The sequence below is a fragment of the Barbus barbus genome, assembly GCF_936440315.1.
Source record: "Barbus barbus genome assembly, chromosome: 44".
Classification (NCBI taxonomy): domain Eukaryota; kingdom Metazoa; phylum Chordata; class Actinopteri; order Cypriniformes; family Cyprinidae; genus Barbus; species Barbus barbus.
Window position 1 is genome coordinate 20636050 of NC_136722.1, and position 21900 is coordinate 20657949.

The window sequence follows — 21900 nt, forward strand, 5'->3', positions numbered from 1 at the left end:
CTTATTTACCTTCCAATATGCTGTTCTTTGTGCTGTAGGATTGAACAATGTTTGTTTGAAGATTATATGTTTATTAATACATGCATTGAATCCCTGAGAGACTTATGTTTGGCACATGCTTTATTGAATTAATGGTTTGTAAACTGTTTAAAACAAGATTACCCCCCAAAAAAGAATCCTTTGGTAACAATAGGACTTAAAGTAAGATAAGTTTAAATTGTTACAATATGACTGAAAGATATACAGCTCATTTCATAATGTGTGTGAAAATTCCTTAAAAGAATTATGTATATAAATTTGTCATTATTAACTTTTCACTTTTTTCCTTCTTAAAATCTGTATTTTTGCTGACTGTCTTGATCTCACTTTTGAATACTGCCAAGCTCCAAAAAGTTATATATACAGTATAAAGTCACAAGTACATAAAAAAAGCATAAAATTGGTCCCGTATTTCAGTTTTTTCAGCATTATTTACAGTATATACTATTAAAGTGTCTATAGTAATATTTAAAATTACTTTTTCAAAAATTATATTTTCAGTTTTTTTTTTTTTTTAAAGTTTCAGTAATTTAGGTGGTTTTGTCGTTTTTATTAGTTTTGAGTTTTGCTCAATATTTCTATTTATTTTTATTTCAGTTTTATTTAAAGTAATAGTACTTTATATTAAACATAATTTTTCTGTTGCCTGCCAATGCAGCCTTTCTAATTTTTTTTATATATGTGTTTTTTTTTTATTATTATCTAGCAATTTTTATTATTATCACTGCTAGCAACTCTAGGCAATTTAATTATCTCAGTCTTTTAGAACCCATCAGCATGCATTCATTTATACATATGCTCTTACTTACGATGTGATGGGTTCCAGTGAGTTTATCCCTAGTATTGCTTTACTTTTTAAATCTTTGTAATGTGTAGAATCTTATTCTGCATGTGCATTTTTTCTCTACATAACAGAAACAGCTATAAGATTTAAAAGTCAGTCTCTTGCCCACCTGCATAATGGGGTCAAGCATTTTGACCTGAAACAGCTGAACCGTAACTGTTGAGTGGAGGGTTTTCTAAAGTCACGTTGGTGACCGACGAATTGGGATCCCTACCAAAGGGCCATGGATACAGCCCCTTCCAGTGTCCTGTGGAAGCCTCATGTGCCCCTATTTTTTGGCGCAGGTCAGGGCTTACCACAGAAGACCAGTTAGTGTTGCTATGGCAATACCCACCGAGTAAGACTGGATAACACTGGTAAACGTACCCGTTCCACTTGAAGCCCACCCTTCCCGAAAGAGGTTTAGAAGCACTTACGCATATGAACAACCGTTTAGGTGCATATGGAAGATTAGAGGTGATTGTAGCCTCTTGGACAATGACAGAACATCTTCCGGGGAAACACGGGCTCTAAGGCTATACTGTGGACTTCACACATATGGGATCCAATTAGGTCTCACATATGGAACCCAGCTCTCTACCGGTTCTCACGGATTCATCGAGTGAGGGCCTGGCATCAAACGCTCCGCCACGTCTGACAGCTTGTGAAGGGCCCGGTTCAAGACGCGCAGATCCAAGATTGGTCTCAACCCACCGTCTTTCTTGGGTACAATGAAGCAGGGGCTGTAGAACCCCGTCCTCATATCGGCTGGAGGGACCGGCTCTATCACATCCTTCGCCAGGAGGACTGCGATTTCTTCACGCAAGACAGGAGCATCTACCGCCTTCACTGGAGTGAAGTGGACACCCCTGAGCTTGGGAGGACGCGGGGCAAACTGAATCGCATAGCCGAGTCTGATGGTCTGACGCAGCCAACGAGACGGACTGGGAAGCTCTAGCCAGGCTCCCAGAAACCGTACAAGTGGCACCAGCGGAACCACCGACGTACCCGCGGTGGGGCAGTGAGGGGTAATGCAGGGACCCTGCTCGGGCGTCTCCTTGCTGGTCCGAAGCAGGGTCAGCGTGTGTGCAACACCAACCTGCGTTCTGGCAAAGGGTGCGTGAGTAGTACGATTGACCGCACTCTTGAACCGCCCACAGCTGCTCACTGGCGAGAGAGGAGGGTGAGTGTGAATCAAGACTGGCTCGTCCACAACTCCCCATTCCCTCCGGGGACTCAGAGATAGAGGAAACTGCTCTTTTGTCGAGATTTTGGGTACTGACCGTGAGGCCAGTGGCGGGGAAAAAAGAAACAAAAGATTCTCCACATGGCCCTCCTCCGGGGGAGGGAGTGGTTCGTTCACCATCTCCCAAAGAGCATCCTCCTCCATCTCCGGGTCGCCCGTCTCAGGGCCTCTTGCTCTTTCGCTTGCCACCAGGTTTGGCGGGGGCCTGGATGGGCGGGACGGCTGCCTTTGCTGGAGGCTGCTGCGTTTGCTGCACGGGAGCGGGGGCGGCGGCGGCGGCAGGGGGCCACCCTCTGAGGCGCTGCTGTCGGCGGCTGGGTGGAAGCAGCAGCTGCGTCGCCGAAAAGGCCGGTCTGGGACACAGGGGCATTCAAGAACCGCATCTTGTCAGACTCCCTCATGTCGGCCGGACACAGCCAGAGATAGCGTTCCTGGACCACAATAGTGGACATCGGACGGCCCAGAGACCGCACAGTGACCTTCGTCGCTCATAACGCGAGGTCAGTAGTGGTACAAATCTCTTCTGGGTTGTGCCCACCCTCGTGCAGGTCCTTCAATGCCTTGGCCTGATGAACCTGCAACAACGCCATAGCGTGCAGGGCGGAAGCAGCTTAACCACAGGCCACAAAAGCACTGCCGGTCAGGGCCGACGAGTACCTACAGGCCCGGGAGGGGAGCGACGGATTTCCACGCCAGGTGGCAGCGGTATTTGGACACAATTGCATTGCAACCGACCGCTCCACCGGCGGGATCTCCGTATACCCCAGCGCTGCCCCACCGTCGAGGGTGGTGAGGGAGGATGAGCCACCGGATGGGTTTCGGGCAGTGAAAGGTGCCGTTCATGATCCCATGAGCTCATCATGCACCTCCGGGAAGAAAGGGGACCACTTTTTTAGCTACGAGAAGCTAAAAAAGGTGCAACAACGCGATGCTTCATGTAACACAAAAGTGAAATTTACTCTGCAGACTAGAGACACACTGATATTTTATATTCTGGCCTGTAATTATTTTCATGTTATAGCTGATAAATGATAAATGACCAGTAATAAAATTCTGTAATATTTTGTCCAAATAAATGGAAAATAAAACACTAAAATTAGTTATTTTAAGTGCTACAAGTGAATTGAGGCATCACAACATTACACTGCACAGTATAAAAAATATTACATTTTACAGGGATGATTTGTTTAATGTTAATATATCATATTACTATAATAATCTAATCTTAATATTAGTAATTTACTAATGATCAATATTAAGATTAACTTTGAGCATTGGATGACAATGTAAATTAATAATATTAATATGTACCATTTATTAACAATATAGTTTATTAGTATTTAATATGATAATAATTTAATCTTAATATTAATAATTAGTTATCAGTACATTATTGTTGTTATTAGGACTATTTAATATACTATTTAATATTTATATATATATTATTTTATTAACATATTCAATATTATAATTATCTAATCATAATATTAATAAATTATTAACACACTATTTATATTAGGATTAAATCTGAGAATTAGATGACAACATAATAATAATAATATTTAATATTAATATATATTAATATATTTATTGAGAATATAATGTATTAATATTTAACATTATATATCTTAATATTAATACTTTATTATCAATAAATTATTATTGGGTTTAACTATGAGCATTAGATGATAACAAAGATAATCTAAATTATTAATATTGAATATAAATGTTTTTTTTTATTAACAATACCCCCCCCCCCCCGCACATGATTGTAAAGCGCTTTGGGTGTACAGCAATGTACAGCAATACACAAAGCGTTATATAAATGCATCATTCATTCATTCATTCATTCATTCATTCAAAGTTGTTAATATTAGGATTCACTCTGAGTATTAGTTGCTACAACGATCATCTAAAAAATCATCTAAAAAAAGCAGAGGAAACGAGTATGCACAATTCAATTCTGAATTACTGGTTATTATCCCAAACTAAAAAAATTAATTAAAAAAAACTTTGCTACCGGCCAAAACCAATATGGTTCAGATATATTGTGCATCCTTTCCTTGGTGTCCTAAAATGGTTCCATCTATAAGACAATATCCTCTATTGTTATTTGTAGGACATCCTGGCACAGGACCATGAAGTTAAAGTGTCTTTGATCCAGGGTTGCCAGCTGTACCTTCACTGGCCAAAGCTTTCCATCAACCAACTGGTCGACGGCATGCAGCTAAAAACATTCCCTGCTAATCAAGGTAAGTGGATGTCTTGATTGAATATGTGTTGTCATAATGAATCACGGTGGCGGCTCACATACTTTAGTTTAGTTTTGTTCCGTTGACTGATGCTTAGCACCTGGACAGCATAATGGTTTTCCTCACTTAGTGTGACACTCAACACGTTTGCCCCTAAATAAATGTGTTTATGGGTGGAGAGCACTCGAATATGATTAGAGAAAAATACAAGCTGCTCCATTACCCACACAGCTGACATTAATTACCAGGACGGCTGCTTTTACACCTCATTTGGGAAATATTGAAGCCTAGATATTCATTTAGGTGCATATGTTTATGTGTGTGTCATTGCAGGAGTGTCCAACAACTATTGCTCAAATTGAGTTTGCAGCTCTGATTTCACTAATGTTGAGCTTTAGTGTGCAGGGAAAGACAGGTGTTCTCTTTTTTTTTTTATGTACATGAATGGAACTGAATTGAACACAAAGTCTGGTGCGACTACACTTTTAGCCTGTTCAATCTCACTTCCTGTCCTGGAGCTGACAGGCGGGCATATGGTGTGCTGTGGTTGCGCTGAGATATTGGGCGGAGATCAGCAATCATGGCTGAAATCTTTATTTAGTTGCTGGAATCTCTGCTCTTCCGTGGCTGTATCCCATTATCTCCATCCTCCCTCCAATTATACGTCTTCATTCGTATCTTTCTCTTTAATGAAAGGCTTCGGCTTTTAAGTCAATCTGTTTTCTTTAAAGACACTTTTAAGTGAGATCAATCCATGCTAGACCAGATTTTCGAACATGCGCGAATAATTAAATACAAAAATGGTTCATAGATTAGTTCACAAAAATGTCAATCTGAAACCACACATTTGAAATTCTGACTCTTTAAATTATTTATTGCCTGACTCATATATTTCAAATGAACATATAATATACTGTATATATATAATTTTTTATATTTTAATTTAAGAAATACTGTTGTGTATTTACATTTGTCTGGTAAATATTCCTTGTAAAATAATGTTTTACTTATAATTTTATTAATAGTAGTATCATTACATTAAGTTATATATTTCTGTCACAGTTTCTTCAAGTTAAGCCAACATTTTATTTTGACAGGTTGCTGTGAAAATCTTTAAGTTTCTGTTTGAATATGATATGACGATAGGTTTTCTCAAAAGAAGCGGTAAATGCTCATGAAGTAACTCTCTGAGCAGTTCTAGAGATTATGTTTGGGTGTTAATGAGACCACAGAGGATGAAAACTCAGTGAATGTCACGTGCGCTTCAGTATGTGTGTAGTAAACAAAACTGCCATTCATGCACACAGAGACACACAGAACATGCAGGATTTATATTTAAATGGTATTTTTGTAGCTTAATTTTCACAGATACTAGTCTATATTGCATTTTGATTACTTGCACAGCTATTAGTAAACGAGACCCAATGTGACGGCGCTGGGGTTTTGTTCTTTGCAGAATGAAACCTGGGTGTATGTATGAGTGCTGACAGTTTATCCGGCTCGGCTGAGGGTTAGGCTCTCATATCATAGCTGCTCTTTATCAGAGAGACGGAGAGAGAGACCTATGGAACGAGATGTGATTAGAGAGACAGACAGGTGTGTGGGAGAGGAGATTGATTGGCTCTTATCTGAGTGTTCAGCCGACAGGTGATGGATGGGGCGAGAGCCCTGATCATTTCAGATGGCAGAGGGGTGGCTATTCTTGAACCAACTTCATCAGGAAACGCTATATTTCTTCCAACAGCCATCATCATAGACAGTTGGCATAAAACATGTCTTTTGGGAAAAAATACACTAGGGCTGTCAATTGATTACAGATTAATCTTAAATAAATACATGCTTATTTATTAAATAAAATAACTGAGTGTAATGGCATAGCATATCAATATTCGCTGAGAAAAGCCTAAAATTAATATAATTCAAAGACATTGTTGTAGCAGATAAGTAATTAATTGACAGACTTTAAAAAGTGGTTCTAGAATTCAATAAATTGACATTTTTGGGTGTTGCCTTATGCCTCATTATTCTTCATTGTCTTGTCTTAATTAAGTTTTAAAACTTTTTTAAAGTTAAAAATTTTAAACAGAAAACTTTAATTTTGTTGCAATCTGTTACATTTTTATATTAATATTAATAATTTTGTATTTGTTTTACATTTTGTAGAATAGTATTTTTAATGTAATTTTTGATATTACATTATTTTTCTATATTTATTTGTAATCAAACATACTAAATTCTATTAAACTGATAGCCCTAAAATTTATAATATTTGTCATCATACTACAATGCACTTGAGTGGTATGAGCCCTTCTTTAGTAATATTTTATATTTTATTTTTTTGTTAACAACTGTTTATTGAGTTTTATTTTGTGGTGGAACAGTAGCACAAAAAAAGCAGCTGTACAAATTTAAAACCTACCCCACCCCTTGGTAGACTTAAAAAATAACTAAATAAATAAAATAAATAATAATAATAACCACATTCATTAATAATAATAATTTTTACAAAGATTTTAGAAAAGAAGACATAACATTAAAAGCTGAATGCCATGAATGAACAGTTTTCCCGTTAGATCCATGTATACGAGAAGTAGAGAGTGGACACTGAGATAATGTCCAACAAATACACAGTCCAGGTTCATCTGTCCATTGTGTGAGGAGGATTCCAACGGCTGACCAGCAATTTCTTTGCTGCTGTGAGAGAAGCTAACAGTAAAGATCTTTGTTGGATGGACAAGGTGAAATCCCAAAAGTCATTCAACTGTTTTATCAATTCATGAAAAAATGGCGCGGAGTCAAACATATCTCAGTACCCAACAAATATGATAGGTCCTGTGAGAGCGGAGTCCAAAAAGGTGAGAGAGAGGGGCACTCCCAAAAAAAAAAAAAGCAAAAACGTGCCTAAAACTCCTTGGGAACAGAGATTACACTTAGGAGAAGACAACAGATTCATATTAAAATGTTTCATTGGAGTCAAGTAAACCCTAGTAATATTTTATATTTTAGTCGTTTTTAGTTTATCTCACAAATCAAGGTATATTTAAAGCTTAATGGAGGCACAGTTTGTAGAGTCTTGTGTGATTTTGTGTGTGTGGTCCTGGTATTTCCTACATTATGGGGACCAAATGTCCTCACAATATCGTAATACCAGTAAAATGTTGACCTTGTGAGGACATTTTTGGTCTCCATGAGGAAACAAGCTTATAAATCACACAGAATAATCTTTTTTGAAAATCTAAAATAACAATGTTTTGTGTGATGGGTAGGTTTAGGGTTAGTGTAAGTGGATAGAAAATACAGTGTTTGTACAGTATAAAAACCTTTACACTCATGGAATTTCCCCATAATACATGGAAACCCAGCATGTGTGTGTGTGTGTGTTTGGAGGTGATGGCGTATTGTGTAGTCATGCCTACTATGCTTACATTGCACACTGTTCAGCACCTTGGATAGCAGCACAATATGTGAACACGACTAACAGGTGTGAGAATGACGATAACTCATGTGAATATGATTGCGTTCCTTAAGTGCTAGCCCCAGTCCCAGTTCGGAGATTAGTAAGAGGAGGAAAACCCTGATGGCTTTTCCCTTTGTATGACTCCTTACAGACTAAACTTGACCACCTAACAACCAGTGACCGCCCTGCCTCACCAAAGCCACTGTCCTCATTTGAACTTCCTCCTGACCGTGATGCATAACCCAGCAGCCTTGATCCAGAGACCACTGTACTTCCCTTCAGCTGTCCTTAGCTGTAAACTTCAAACCATTAACACTCTCCTTTCCACTAAACACCAAGGCATTTTTTATTAATATTATAAAATATTATTACAACTTAAAATAGCTGCTTATATTTGAATATATTATAAAATGTAATTTATTCCTGTGATGCAAAGCTGAATTTTCAGCATCATTACTCCATTCTTCAGTGTCACATGATCCTTTTGCTGCTTAATATATTTCTGGAAACCACAATACATTTTTCAGGATTCTTTGAGGAAAAATAGAAACAGCATTTATTTGAAAGAGGAATCTTTTGTAACATTATAATTGCCTTTATTGTCACTTTTGACCAATTTAATGCATCTTTGCTGAATAAAAGTATTACATTTTTTTATGATAAAATTAATACATATACATGCATTGCTGCGTAATACTTTTATGTAAAAACAATATAAAATGTTATTATATTGTTCAGAATAATTTGTCGTTGTACATCTTTTTTTTTTTGTATAGGAAATATATCTCGTTTTAAAGATATTTTTGTTTTCATTTCGAGTCATATTAGGGCCACTACAGTATGTATTTTTGGTTGTAGAGAGGTCATTACAGAAGATCCAGAGAGGAACATTTACTGGGCATGATGGGCACAGTGTGAACAGAGGTTTATTGATGCATCTCTACACTAATTACAGTTGCATCATCTGATTTTGGCTCACTGTAAGAAAGGTCTCAGTTGTCATTCTCCCTCCTTCTCCAGTCTTTTTCTGTTTCTCCAAACATGTCACTGAAGATCAGAAGTGAAGTCCCTGCTCCATTAGTTCACCAGTCTGTGGGCTACTCAAGACGTCTCAGTTTGCCCCTCCAGAGACACGAGCTGTAAACTCAAATATCTTCTGTTCTCCAGCAGGATTATGCCAAACAAAAGCCTGTTGTCTCCAGCGCTGGCCTGCGTCACCCCGCGTCCACAGCTGTCCTGTTCTCATTTACTCTGGCCACCCCTAGGCTATGAATCCAGTCTGGTCCAGGTTTTTCTAGCCATCTTAATTTTTATCATGTTCCATGGCTGGACTTAGAGTCCAAATATCCAGTCCAGCATGACTGTTTTTGATTATCTGAGCAGAAGTTTACTGATCTGTTACTGTTTGGCCCACCCAGCCAGACAGAATATGGCGTCAATGTTTATGGTAACATTTACCCACCCAGAACACAAATTAATTTCTTTCTTTAATTGAGATATTTTGCCATTGGCTTCTGCTTTAATCATAGGGTGTAAAAACACAATAAAAACTATTTAAAATATATGTTTTCTATTTGAATATATTTTAAAATGTAGTTTATCCGTGTGATGCAAAACTGAATTTTCAGCAGTCATTACTCAAGTCTTCAGTGCCTTAATGAATTTTGAATGGTAGTTTGCATATATGTTTTCCATATACTTTAAGGGCTAGTTCACACACAATTTTTTTTTTTTCATTCCACTTTGCTACTTTTCCATTTTTCTTTTCTATGTAAATTTGCTAGGTGGACATCTTTAACCATTGCGCTTCCCTCTCCAGTCCTTTGCAGCATCTCAAACAATGACTTCTAAGTTAAAAGAAGTTAATCTTTTAAAGAACATATCTCAAGACCTTGCACTCGTTCATGTGCATTACCATTCTGATACACGGATTAGTACTCAACCCTGTATTATTCGTTCTTCCTCTTCTTCTTTAGATTCTAAAGTTCTTCTAGTTCTAACATATGGCTGAAGTAATCCGATATTGGCACTTGCCATTGTGAAGTGTTTCCTACTTCAGTTAAGCGTGTGAAAGTGGAGCAGGTCCAAACTGGTGTGATTGATGGTAGGCGGGACTAGATTGCATATTAATGGTTCCGCATATACTAAATGAGATGAGGTAAGAAGAAATTTTCACAGGAAATAAACATTTAAATACATCATTCTGATTATCCAGGGGTCCTGTAGGTCTTAAAAAGCGTAAATCGTCCTTCCACAAATTAAGGCCTAAAAAGGTCTTATAAGAACGGAAAGTCTTAAATTCATAAGGTCATGGCATTAAATGATGACTGCACTGCGAAAATATGTATCTTCCTCTGTATTTTTGTGTTTTCCAATACAAATATGTAAACATCCTTAAATCAAGATACAGTTACTTGAGATGCAAACTGAACATATGAAATTGTACAAAATTAAGTGAGTTTGTTTAAAACAAGAACAAATAATGGGGGAATGAAAACTTGTTTTCTCTTTGGATTCAGTTGATTTTCTTAGCTCATTGGTAGATTTTTTCTTGTTTTAATCATAAACTCACATCAGTTTCTTATAAAACAACACTTATTTTATGTCACCTTTTCATCTTGTAATTGCATCTTTATTTAAGAGTCTTTAAACATGTTGCACTGGAAAACAGGATAAATTACTGAACAAGAACAGCAGTTTTTTGCTATTTCCATTTGTGTTTGGGAACAGAACAATTTAAGCCGTATTCTTCATTAAATTAATTTTTTTGTAAAATAAATGAAAAATTAATGAATATCTTTTGGAAGTTGTAATTTCAAACTTTGAAGCTTTTGCTTATACAAGACATTTACATTTAGAGATCATATTGATGTATTGTGTTCCATTCTATTTTTTTTTAAAGAAATTAATATATTAAATACATTTAGAATGTTATTTTTATTATAAATAATGCTTTTCTTTTGAACTTTCTATGTAACGAAGAATCCTGAAATTTATTTTTTATTTTTTTGTGCAAACAAACTGCTGAAAATTTAATGTTGATATCACAGGAATAGGTCACACTTCATATATTAGGTGGCCTTAACTATTTACTTGCATCAAAAAATAAGTACAATGTACTTATTGTGGTCATATTGTATTGCAAAACACTATTGCTGTTTTTGAGGTGGGATACGGGTAAGGTTAGGAGCAGGTTTGGTGGTATGGGTCCGTTTAAGGGTGGGTTAAGGTGTAAGGATCAACAATGTAATTATAGAAATTAATTACATATAGGTATTTTTTTAATTATTAGTACAATGTAAAAACATGTATGTAACCAAATAAGTGCATTGTACAAAATGATTAATTTAAATGCAAGTACACAGTAGTTAAGGCCACCTAATATAAAGTGGGACCCAGGAATAAATTATATTTAGAATTACATTTTAAAATTGAAAATTATTTTCTTCTTTTCATCCAGTAAGACATTTAAAAAATCTTAAACCCAAACTTTTCAACGGCAGTTTACTGTATATAATATACTCATTTATTCTTTCCATTTTCTTTACTTCTACTGTATGTAATCTACTTTACTTAAAAAGTCTTTACTAAAAATGTACCGTCATAAAACCTGTAGAAACCCTGCCAAAGATCTGTCAAAGATGAGTTTTAAGGGATAAAATTACTTACTGAAAGGGGACTTGCATAGAAAATGCATTGTAGATCTGATACAGCAAACGGTCAGTGAATTCAAAGGCTATATGGGCCATTGATAGTGAACTAAGAAAAAACAAACACTATGAATAGTTCTCACAGGCCATTAAACTGCAATTTGCATTATTTTTTATTAAAATTCTGTATTTTGATTCTAATCACTATGGGATTTTTAAAGTAATATTGCTATAGAAGATTGAAAACTACCGTTGGAAGAGTATCGTTGCATAAGAGTAACATTTTAATGCTGTTCCACGACTCTAATTGTGTTGTGCAGTACAGAAATGCAGAACTCTGGATGTTAATGCCCTGCGGGAGGAGGCGTGACTGCGGCGTGTTCATCTAAGAAGACAAACGACATGTACCAGAGCCTGCTGTGATTTCCCAAGTGATCCAGACATTTGCTTTTTAATGGCTTGCGAAGACATGCGGAGCAGGCGAATAATATAGTAACGACATTTTTGCTCCAAAAAGAGGGAGAGTGTGACAGATGAGATTAAAACAGGCTTTTGAAACACTGCTTCCTCCTGCTTCTGAAGCGGAGGCCTGGCTTCTGTCACCAGCCAGACAAATGGACTCTGCTTGTCCCGCTCGCTGCTTCACAGAGATGGGATTTACCTGTCAAGGCTGATATACAGTGTTTCCCCCTGATGTTAAAGGCTCACTGTAAATTAATTTAATCCTCAACTCCACAAACCAACCTCAGGTTTGTCACAATAAGAAATAATCCACCGCTTTTGGGGCTGCTGCCAAAACATAGATTACTTTTGTCATAAACAGTCCACATCTTTTTTTCTCATTCTTTCCAACCTGGGTCACTTCTGGTCTACATTCAGATGCATTTATTATGGCAGGGAATACCTTGCTTTTGTGTGGCACCTGATGCAATGAGCAACAAACAATTGAAACATTGATTTATATTAACAGAGTTCAGAATGAAATACTAGTGTACTGATTGCTATACACAAAAGAAATTGCATGTAAAACAGTTAATTGTTATTATTATTAATCTCATTACATTGTATGTTTATTTCACCAAATAGCATCCAGTTATCACCATTATTTCACCAAATAGAATCCAGTTATCACCATTATTTCACCAAATAGCATCCAGTTATCACCAGTTATCACCATTTTATTTTAGCGTCACGTCCGGTGTGGGAACGCTCCACGCTGAGTTGTTTGTTTGTTTTGGTCAATGTTTTCCTTGTTGGATTACAAAGGATTATTTTGGTTCTATTGGACAATAAATCCTCTGCAAACTGGACTTTTTGCTTGGATTATTGCATTCTTTATCGCCGGGAACTGGTCTGCCTGCTACGAGCCCTCTAACCCCTCTATCCTCCATCTGTTGAATAGACTGTGAGGTGAGTTAGCACTCCACTTACCAGTCATCCTATTGCTTACTGTCTGGTTGGGCAGCTTACTTTTCCGTAAGCTTTAGGTGCTGTGATGGTTGTGGTTTTGGCTAACGTAGTTTTGCTGATAACTAGATTTCTCATGGCTATTGTTAAAAATACGTCAAAGCTTTTTTCAATCATTCCACTTTTGGTTCTCCTTATTATTGGGGTAACTTCCAACATGGAAACTGCGTATCTGCCATGTGAACTCAAGGCGCTTAACGGACACCCGCGCCTTGATTTTGCGACGTATGAGCACTGTTGTTCACTTGGCATCATCCGACGCCCGCACTATGTCCATCGCTCAACCCGCAGGATTTTCAGTGTGTACCGGTCAACATCTACTGGTATTCCGTGCATCTGGTCAAAAAACAGAACTATGAATAAACCGACTCATCTACAGAGCGACCGTCGTTTACCGCGATCGCTTGTTTCCATAAATAGGACAAACTTCAATTATAACACAACTGGAAATAAAAGTGTATTGCGAAATCACTTTGCTCTCCTCAACTGCCGCTCCATCTCGGATAAGGGTCCTTATCTAAATTAACTTACTAGTACAACAACCTGGATATGTTATTTCCTACTGAAACCTGGCAAACACCGAATGATTTCGTACATCTTAACCTGCTTACACCGAATGGATATCAATACTGTTTACATGGTAAAGGGGGTGGTCTTGCGGTCATCTACCGGAACTCTTTATCTATCACTCAGCTGGATTTTCACATTCCCAAGTCTTTTGAGTACATGGTTCTGAAAATTGGCTCCAGCAGTCCTCTTAAAATGATCCTTATTTATAGGCCACCCAAGCAGCAAACTGATTTTTTTTCGGAACTTTGTTAACTATTAACTTTAGCTTGTGCTGGAACGTCCCAAGTCATCTTAACCCTCAATCTGTCCTTGGGGTCAATATGACACCAACGACAATATAATATAAATATGTCCCTTATCTCTGCCACTGTTCCAATTTCACTGAAAACTGCTGCCGTTACTCCTATTCTTAAAAAACCAAACCTGGACCCAGCAGATTTCACCAATTTTGTTTCAATCCAGTAATTAAGTAAGAAAAATATTTTCAAATTTTATGTTGATATTGGTTTTGGTTAATTTATCTGTGGAAATGGAAGCTCAAATTTGCTCTAAACATACTTTATAATACAATCCTACTTTTTCACATCTACAATGCTGTTTTAAAGTTTGAAGTCAGTAAGATTTTTTTTAAGAAATTATATACTTTCTAATATTATTTTATTTGACAGAATGCTGTTAATCAGAGAATCCTAACATAATGTATTACAATTTTCACAAACTACTGACTATTTTGCTTTTCAATTGTGGGAATAAATTACATTTTAAAATATATAAAATTCTAAATAGTTTTTAAAAGTGTAATAATATTTCAAATTATTAATGTTTTTACACCTTTTTGTTCCCTTCACTTCTTTCAAAAACTTTTTACAAATTTTAACAACCCTAAACATTTGAATGGCAGTGTACTGTACATACAGTATGTGAAAGTAATGTTGGTTGCAGTTTTAATGGGAATTTCAGTTCCAATTCTTAAACCTGTATTTACAGTGTTGGTGAAGGAGGGAAAGATCTGTCCATTTGTGGCCTTCATTGGACATGGAGAATGTAACATCCTTCAGGATGTGGGATCATTGATAAAACCTCTTGACAAGAAGGTATCAGGACAAGCAATCATACTTTGAAAAGAAATGTCAGAGCATGCATATTCTTATTTTACTGCTTTTTTTGTGTGTGTGTCAGAAATGGTAGTGTAGATAGTGTTTAGTGTTTGTGAATTGCAGGGCTGCAGGATCAGATTTGTGATGGTTGGTAAGCTGGGTCCAAAGCAGTCGTTTGGAGAGGTCAGCATCCCACTGAACCAGCCGTCCCCTTGTACTGTTATCACTGCCACTGAAGTTCATGGTGGAATCATTCAACCAGAATGCCTTAAAGGTCAGTCGCTACACTTTACTGCGTACTACCTGCACAGAGCAGGATCACCATGACATTACACCTCAAGAGGTAATAGCTTTAAACTGACCTTACATGAACTCACATACTCACATATAACACACACAGAGTGTCCAGCTCATTTAAAGCATGTTTTGTATTCTGCTGTGTATCTTTATGAGATTTTATTTAAACCCATGCACAGGACTGGACTCAGTGACCACTTCTCTTATACTGCAAACTGCAAACAACCAATGTGTGGAAATCTCAGTGAGGTAAGATAAAAGGAAAACTTCAATGTTTGAAAGACCTTTATGAGCAGCGTTGAGCAAAGAATTTAATAATAATAATAATGATGATAATAATAACAACAACTATTATTATTATTTTAATAATAATAATAATAATAATAATAATAATAATAATAATAATAATAATAATAATAATAATAATAATAATAATAATAATAATAATAATAATAATAACAACAACAACAACAACAACAATTATTTTAATAATAATAATAATAATAATAATAATAGCAATAGCAATAATAATAATAATTATTATTATTATCATTATTATCATCAACTAAAAAAATTGATAATTTAGGGATGCACTATATCAGTACCATATCAGTTAACAGCTGATATTACAGTTTTTTTTTGTCGATATTGGAATATTAATAGTGATAATTATTTTCATTATTATTATTGTTATTTGTTTTATTGTTATAGATAATAAAACAATGTTAATTAAATAATTTTAAAATGATGAAAATATATATTTAATTATGAATAATATTTCATGTATAATATATTTCATTTTATTGAATTCATTTTTTAGCAAAAATAACTGTATATAGATATATTGTTTTCTGGCTAGCCAGAATTTGAATATTGGTTCTTTTAAAATCCTTAAAAGGAATTGAACAACAGAGTAATTTTATTAGTCCAACACAACAACACAATGGGCTCATTAAAAATGAACTGCAGTGTTAGAGCTTTCTGGGAAATGAAATGTTCTTCCAGCTTGGTCCATAAAATGCAAGTTGCAGACACAAGGTTGTTTCACCTTGAGGACTGTTTGCTGCTTTTGTTTCACATGTCTGTTTTTCTTTGTGCAGGAGGAAGTCTCGAAGGAGATCCTGACACAGGAGAGGATGAAGAAATGAGAACATGAGAAGGTTGTTCTCTCATTCTTCTTTCTTTCTGACCCTTTAACCCATAATACGATGTGTGTCCTCCTTCTGGGTGTGTATTGTCCGTGGAGAATGACCAGCAGAGTGAATTAGAATGCCAAACCCTTCTGGAACACACAAATAAATAAATAAAAAACCAAACCAAGCAGTGAGTTCATGAGATGCATAAGCTGTTCTTACTCCCAGACACACGTTCAACTTTGACTTTGTTCTCAGAGACTCCAGACTCTGTGTTCGCATGCCAGTTTGCCAAGCATGATAGTACCCACATGCTCTGATATGTTACAGAATAGTCCAGTTCGCTTTGGTAAAAACGCTTTCCAGACCGGCTCTATCCTCTGGACATTTTGACAGTATATACAGTAGAGATTTTGCTATATCTTTAAAACTTGGTAGGCATTTTCACACCGCAAAATGAGCAAGACTTCTTTATTTACACATGACAGCATAAAAAAAAAAAAAAAAAAACATGTACAAGAACAAAAATTAAGACACAAGTCGAGAAGTAAAACTTGTTGTTAAGGTGTATAACATGATGCTGAGATGTATTAATACATTTCAAATCAAAACTATCCATGTGGCAGTTTTCATAGTAGTTGCAAGTATAACATAATTTGAATCTGTTTTTGCACTAATGCCAGACCTGTCACTCATTTGTTATTAATAATTGTAATTTTTGGTTTGCATCCATCCAGTTACAATTAAAAAAAAAAAAAAAGTAATTAAATGAGATGAAGTACCTGTCAGCTGTAAAGTATTTAATTCATCAGATTATCCCAAAATAGGCTTTACAAAGTGGTTATTTATTGTATAAACAGTAATTTCCGCTGCAAAATAAATGAAAAACTGTTCTATATCGTTAATCGTGACACTCAAAAATTCCTCTCTGGCAAGATCTAGTGCAGATCTTAAGAGTGTGTGGTCCTGTATGGAGCTCCCAGCGCTTATAAAAAGAAGAGACTGGCGCATGTGTGTAAACATTTCCCTGTGATCCTCAGAAGAGCTCTCTAGAAATGTTTTTCAGATGTCTGTATCGCTCACAGTATGTGCCATCAGGAGCTCTTGTTCAGGTGTAGCTTTATAGTTATGGTTATGTGCTTGACAGGCTGCAGTGTCACATAATAATGTGTCTTCGTGTCGCTGTATAATGTCACTACCTTTATATCCCATATGGAAAATGCTCCTTGACTGGTTCTGCATGAGAGCCAGACTGCATCCTAATTCACATACCGTGTACCTGAAGTACTATTAGAGTTTGGATGGTTGGCGCAGGCCAGTTAGTCTGGTTCATAACTTTTTTTTAAATTTCAAGTCATTCTGTGATTTTAAAAATGCATATTATATTATATTGTTTTGTATTATGTATTGTATTGTATTGTATTATATAATATAATATAATATAATATTATTATATTATATTATATCAATACTTCAAATTTTTTTTTCAAGTAACTTTGTTTATTATAATTATTATATACATGGTAATTTTCATTTATATATATATATATATATATTTATATATATGTGTGTGTGTGTGTGTATAGTATATATACAGTATATATATATATATAATGTGTTTATTTAAAGGTGTCACACAGACTCTGGTGCAGGGGAAGACAAGAATGTCTCCAATTAAGCGATTGAAGTGTTTAGTTGTTGGATGTAGTAATGAATAAAGCAGTCGTCATTTACTCCCGATTTCTGAGCTGCTGAAGACGCAGAGGATTAACGCTACTTTCGTTTTGAAGGGAATGCGCCGATCCCGGATCTACATAAATGCGTGTATGTTCGTGCGAATCATTCGTGATCCAGCTTTATCTACAGAAGAAATTAGTATAAGGGTTTTTATGAATCTTTGCAAATCGTCTTTCCTAATAATGTGCTAGTTAGCCAGTTTCGCGGCTGAAGTTTACAGTCTGCTCGTCAACCCACTGAAGAGGGGCGGGGTCAGCAGAGCTCATTAGCATTAAATTGCATTAAAGCAGCATGGACTAAAAAACAGCTCGCTGAAAACCGAGCTGATTTTGACAGGGTAAAGAAGGTGTTTTTTACACTACTGTTGAGAAATTTTAACCAAAGTATGTTATATACATTTCATTAAGACCCTAAAGAATCATATCAACTTGTGTAAAATGGGCGTCCTATGACCCCTTTTAACATTTTTGTAATAGAATAAAATCTAAATGAAACAAGGAGAAGTGCTCACTAACACAGATTTAGACAGATTTGTGAACAATATTTGATAGAAATAGGCCTTTTGTGTACATAGAAAAAGTCTTTGAGTTCAGCTCATGAAAAATGGGGGCAAAAACAAAAGTGTTGCGTTTATAATTTTGTTCAGTGTATGTATGTATATATATATATATATATATATATATATATATATATACACACACACACACAGTCATGGTGTGTGTGTGTATATATATATATATATATATATATATATATATATATATATATATATATATATATATATATATATATATTTACCAAGGCACCCTTGGTAAATATGATCAAAAAAGGTTTGTGGGCAATATTAGCCCAAAAAGGATTCACACCACAATGATATGTCATCCAGGTAACATACCATTTTCATATTTCTCCATGATTTGGCACATACTAATACTAATCTCATGTTTTTGGACAGATGGGATGTGATTTTAGGATGCAGCCATTCTTTGTATCTTCCATATGGTACTGTACATACTCCACTGATTTAGTATGAGGTCCAGGCTTTCTAAACTCTCTGGAGTCATGTGACCTCACCCCACTCTTGGCCCCTTGCGCATTCACACCTGTTTCTCATTCTCTCATCATTACACACAACGAACAGAATATACTAGGCCAACAGAAACACACCCTTTATTAAAACACACATACGCATTTTTCAAACTGTTTTTGCGATGTGATTTGGAGCTTGTATTATCTGTTCCCAGTGTAGTTTGCTTCCATCAAGGGTACCAGGTTGGAAGAATAGGTTAATGTCAATAGTGGCCGGTCTTCGGCTGCCAGCGATTATTCAGTTTAATGGTTAATCAGATAAGCTATTAAGAGGGAGATTTACCATTACTTTTCTTGGTTTAAAATTTTTTTTGGGATTTAAATACGGTTGATTATAGAACTATTCAGATCGTATTTGAATTAATTAAAGTGTATGTGGCACAAAAGCAGCCAAAACATTCTGATTAAAGTGAAGTGTGAGTGAAGTGACATTCAGCCAAGTATGGTGACCCATACTCGGAATTCGTGCTCTGCATTTAACCCATCCAACGTGCACACACACAGCAGTGAACACACACACACAGTGAACACACACCCGGAGCAGTGGGCAGCCATTTATGCTGCGGCGCCCGGGGAGCAGTTGGGGGTTCGGTGCCTTGCTCAAGGGCACCTCAGTCGTGGTATTGAGGGTGGAGAGAGCGCTGGACATTCACTCCCCCCACCTACAATCCCTGCCGGCCAGAGACTCGAACCCGCAACCTTTGGATTACAAGTCCAGCTCTCTAACCATTAGGCCACGACTTCCCACTTGTAGTCCCATTACAGTGTAAAGGGGCTACAAGTGTTCAGTAATGTGAATAAATTTAGTTTGATTATACTTATTCCACATATTACTGGACTGATAACCAAGAAATGAATTTGAAAGTTCACACAAAAATTCACATTTCTGTCATTACTTACTCTCTTTGTTATTCTAAACATAACATTGTCGAAAAAGCACCATTAATTTAGTTTTTAGTGCACTTTGTGTGAGGAGAAATTTAAGTCATTTTTTCAGTTATCTTACAGCGTTTTGACGTATCTCTCAAATATCATTCTCACTCACAATACCGTTAAAAAGTTTGAGGTCTGTAAGATTTTTTTTCAGTGATTTTGAAAGTGTCTTATACCTACCAAGTCTGCTTTTATTTGAATAAAAATACAGTAAAAATATATTGTGAAATAATTTTACAATATTTCTGTTGTTAATATATTTTCTATTTTCTGGCCATTCCAGTCCTCTGACCTGAACCCTGTAGAAAATGAGTGAGGTGAACTGAAGAGAAGAAGCACCAACATGGAGCTATTGCTTGAGCAAGACCTTAGTTTACTCTAGGTGGATTTTTAAAAGGTGTACTATACTGTACTAGTTTTCAAATGTTCTCCTTTCTTGGATTATGCTCACAAAGTACCTCTGGAGTCTCTGTTTGTAAATATGAATGAGTGTTCTGAATGAACTCAAACATGAGGTGTAGGAAAACAAAAGACATATTAATGAATAGAGAACATAAATCATGCAGACTCCTTAGGGCAAGGCGAGTGTGTGTTTACCATCTGTGTAATATGTGCATGTTTTTGTTTAACCTTTTTTGGCCATGTAGCATAAAGCAAACAATGCTATTATAGTCAGATAATGTAAAAAATATGTATAAACACTGGCGGCTTGTAAACAGTCTCTCTCTGGATGGACTCATTTGTCTTCAAGCAGACACTGTAAATCTCTGTAATCTGTGTCATGAATTTAGGGGTGTCAGAGGAGAGGTTTTTAAAATGACTTATGGGCTTGATACTAAACACATGGCACTGTGCAGATTGTACTGATGGAAAATAGAAACGCTCCTGTTGTTGGACTTCATTCAGACTTCATTGCTGAAATAACAATAAGGAAAAGAGAATAATGGGGGGAAATGGCACCATAAAATTATAAGAAAAGCAATAATGGCTTAAAACACACCTTAGGGTCAGTGTGACCTTAGTTTAAGACCATCTAATGCATATTGGACATAAAAAAATTGTGAGTGCTCATTGAGATCAGTTGCATTCTAATTGACTGGCTTTATCAGTATTATTAAGATAACATAATTTTGCTTTTCCAAATCATCCAACAAAGTGACATTCACAATGCACAAGATTGATATAATGAGTACTTCTGAGGATGAAATAGTCACTTGATTATGAATATTAAATTATTGCATTTGATTGTGAAATAATCACAGATTAGCGGCATCACATTTTTAAAAGATGCTAGAGTTTTTGTTTGAGCACTTAGTAGCATGTCAACTCGATATTCACAAGTAGAAATGTGTATTTTACATGTTTATCGGTTGGGCTCTGAGAAAATTAGCATGTATTCATTTTTCATGGGCATACATTTTATAAACATGTTGTTTAATAGTGTTTTATATACCGTAACCTTTCATGGAGGCTGTCATTTGCTATTATGCTGGTGTTCACAATTGATTTCTTTACTAGACACTAGCTTGTTGACAAGCCTCATTGCACAAACTATACTGTATCTCTTATCAAAGGGATTAAAACGGACAACCTTTTGTGAAAGTATAATACATAAGCTATAGAATCACGATGCTGATTTAAAAAAAAAATCAATTTTTTTTCTCTTCCTCAGAGAAAGATCATTTCTGATGCTTTGTTTTATAATGGTGTTCACCCAGGAAGAGGCAAACAGGCTTTTAACAGAGGACCAAGAGGAGTAACTGGAAAATCCAAGATGTCCATATGAACTTTTGACAGATAACATACACACAAATACAAATGCATTCATATTAGGGGTTGTTACTCAACTAGTTCTGCAACCTCATAAAAGCAGGATGAGAATTTATCTTTCCAAAAATGTATAAATATTAGTGAATACAAAACATTTTTATATAATTTTCACTTTTGCATAGTTCCAAATATGTTTGCAAATGTATTAGAATCAAGATCACTAGAAATGAAAAGAAAAATATTTTAGCAAATATAGTTTGAATAAATTTAGTGAGATATTTCATATACCTTCAGGTCAAATGTATTTGAAAATATGTCTGAAATACATTTCATAAGACAT

At 35.9% G+C, this 21900-nt stretch overlaps 1 pseudogene across 1 annotated transcript in view; it reads left to right on the top strand.

The window, feature by feature from the left end:
* LOC306863673 overlaps positions 1 to 21576 on the top strand; it is a 43870-nt pseudogene extending 22294 nt beyond the window's left edge. The window contains exons 4-12 of the transcript in view: positions 1600 to 1782; positions 2301 to 2494; positions 2730 to 3023; positions 4228 to 4360; positions 14492 to 14598; positions 14725 to 14875; positions 15078 to 15147; positions 15999 to 16058; positions 21463 to 21576. The product of the transcript in view is annotated as an uncharacterized misc_RNA (transcript). The remainder of the gene's footprint in view (positions 1 to 1599; positions 1783 to 2300; positions 2495 to 2729; positions 3024 to 4227; positions 4361 to 14491; positions 14599 to 14724; positions 14876 to 15077; positions 15148 to 15998; positions 16059 to 21462) is intronic.
* The last annotated feature ends 324 nt before the right edge of the window (positions 21577 to 21900 follow it).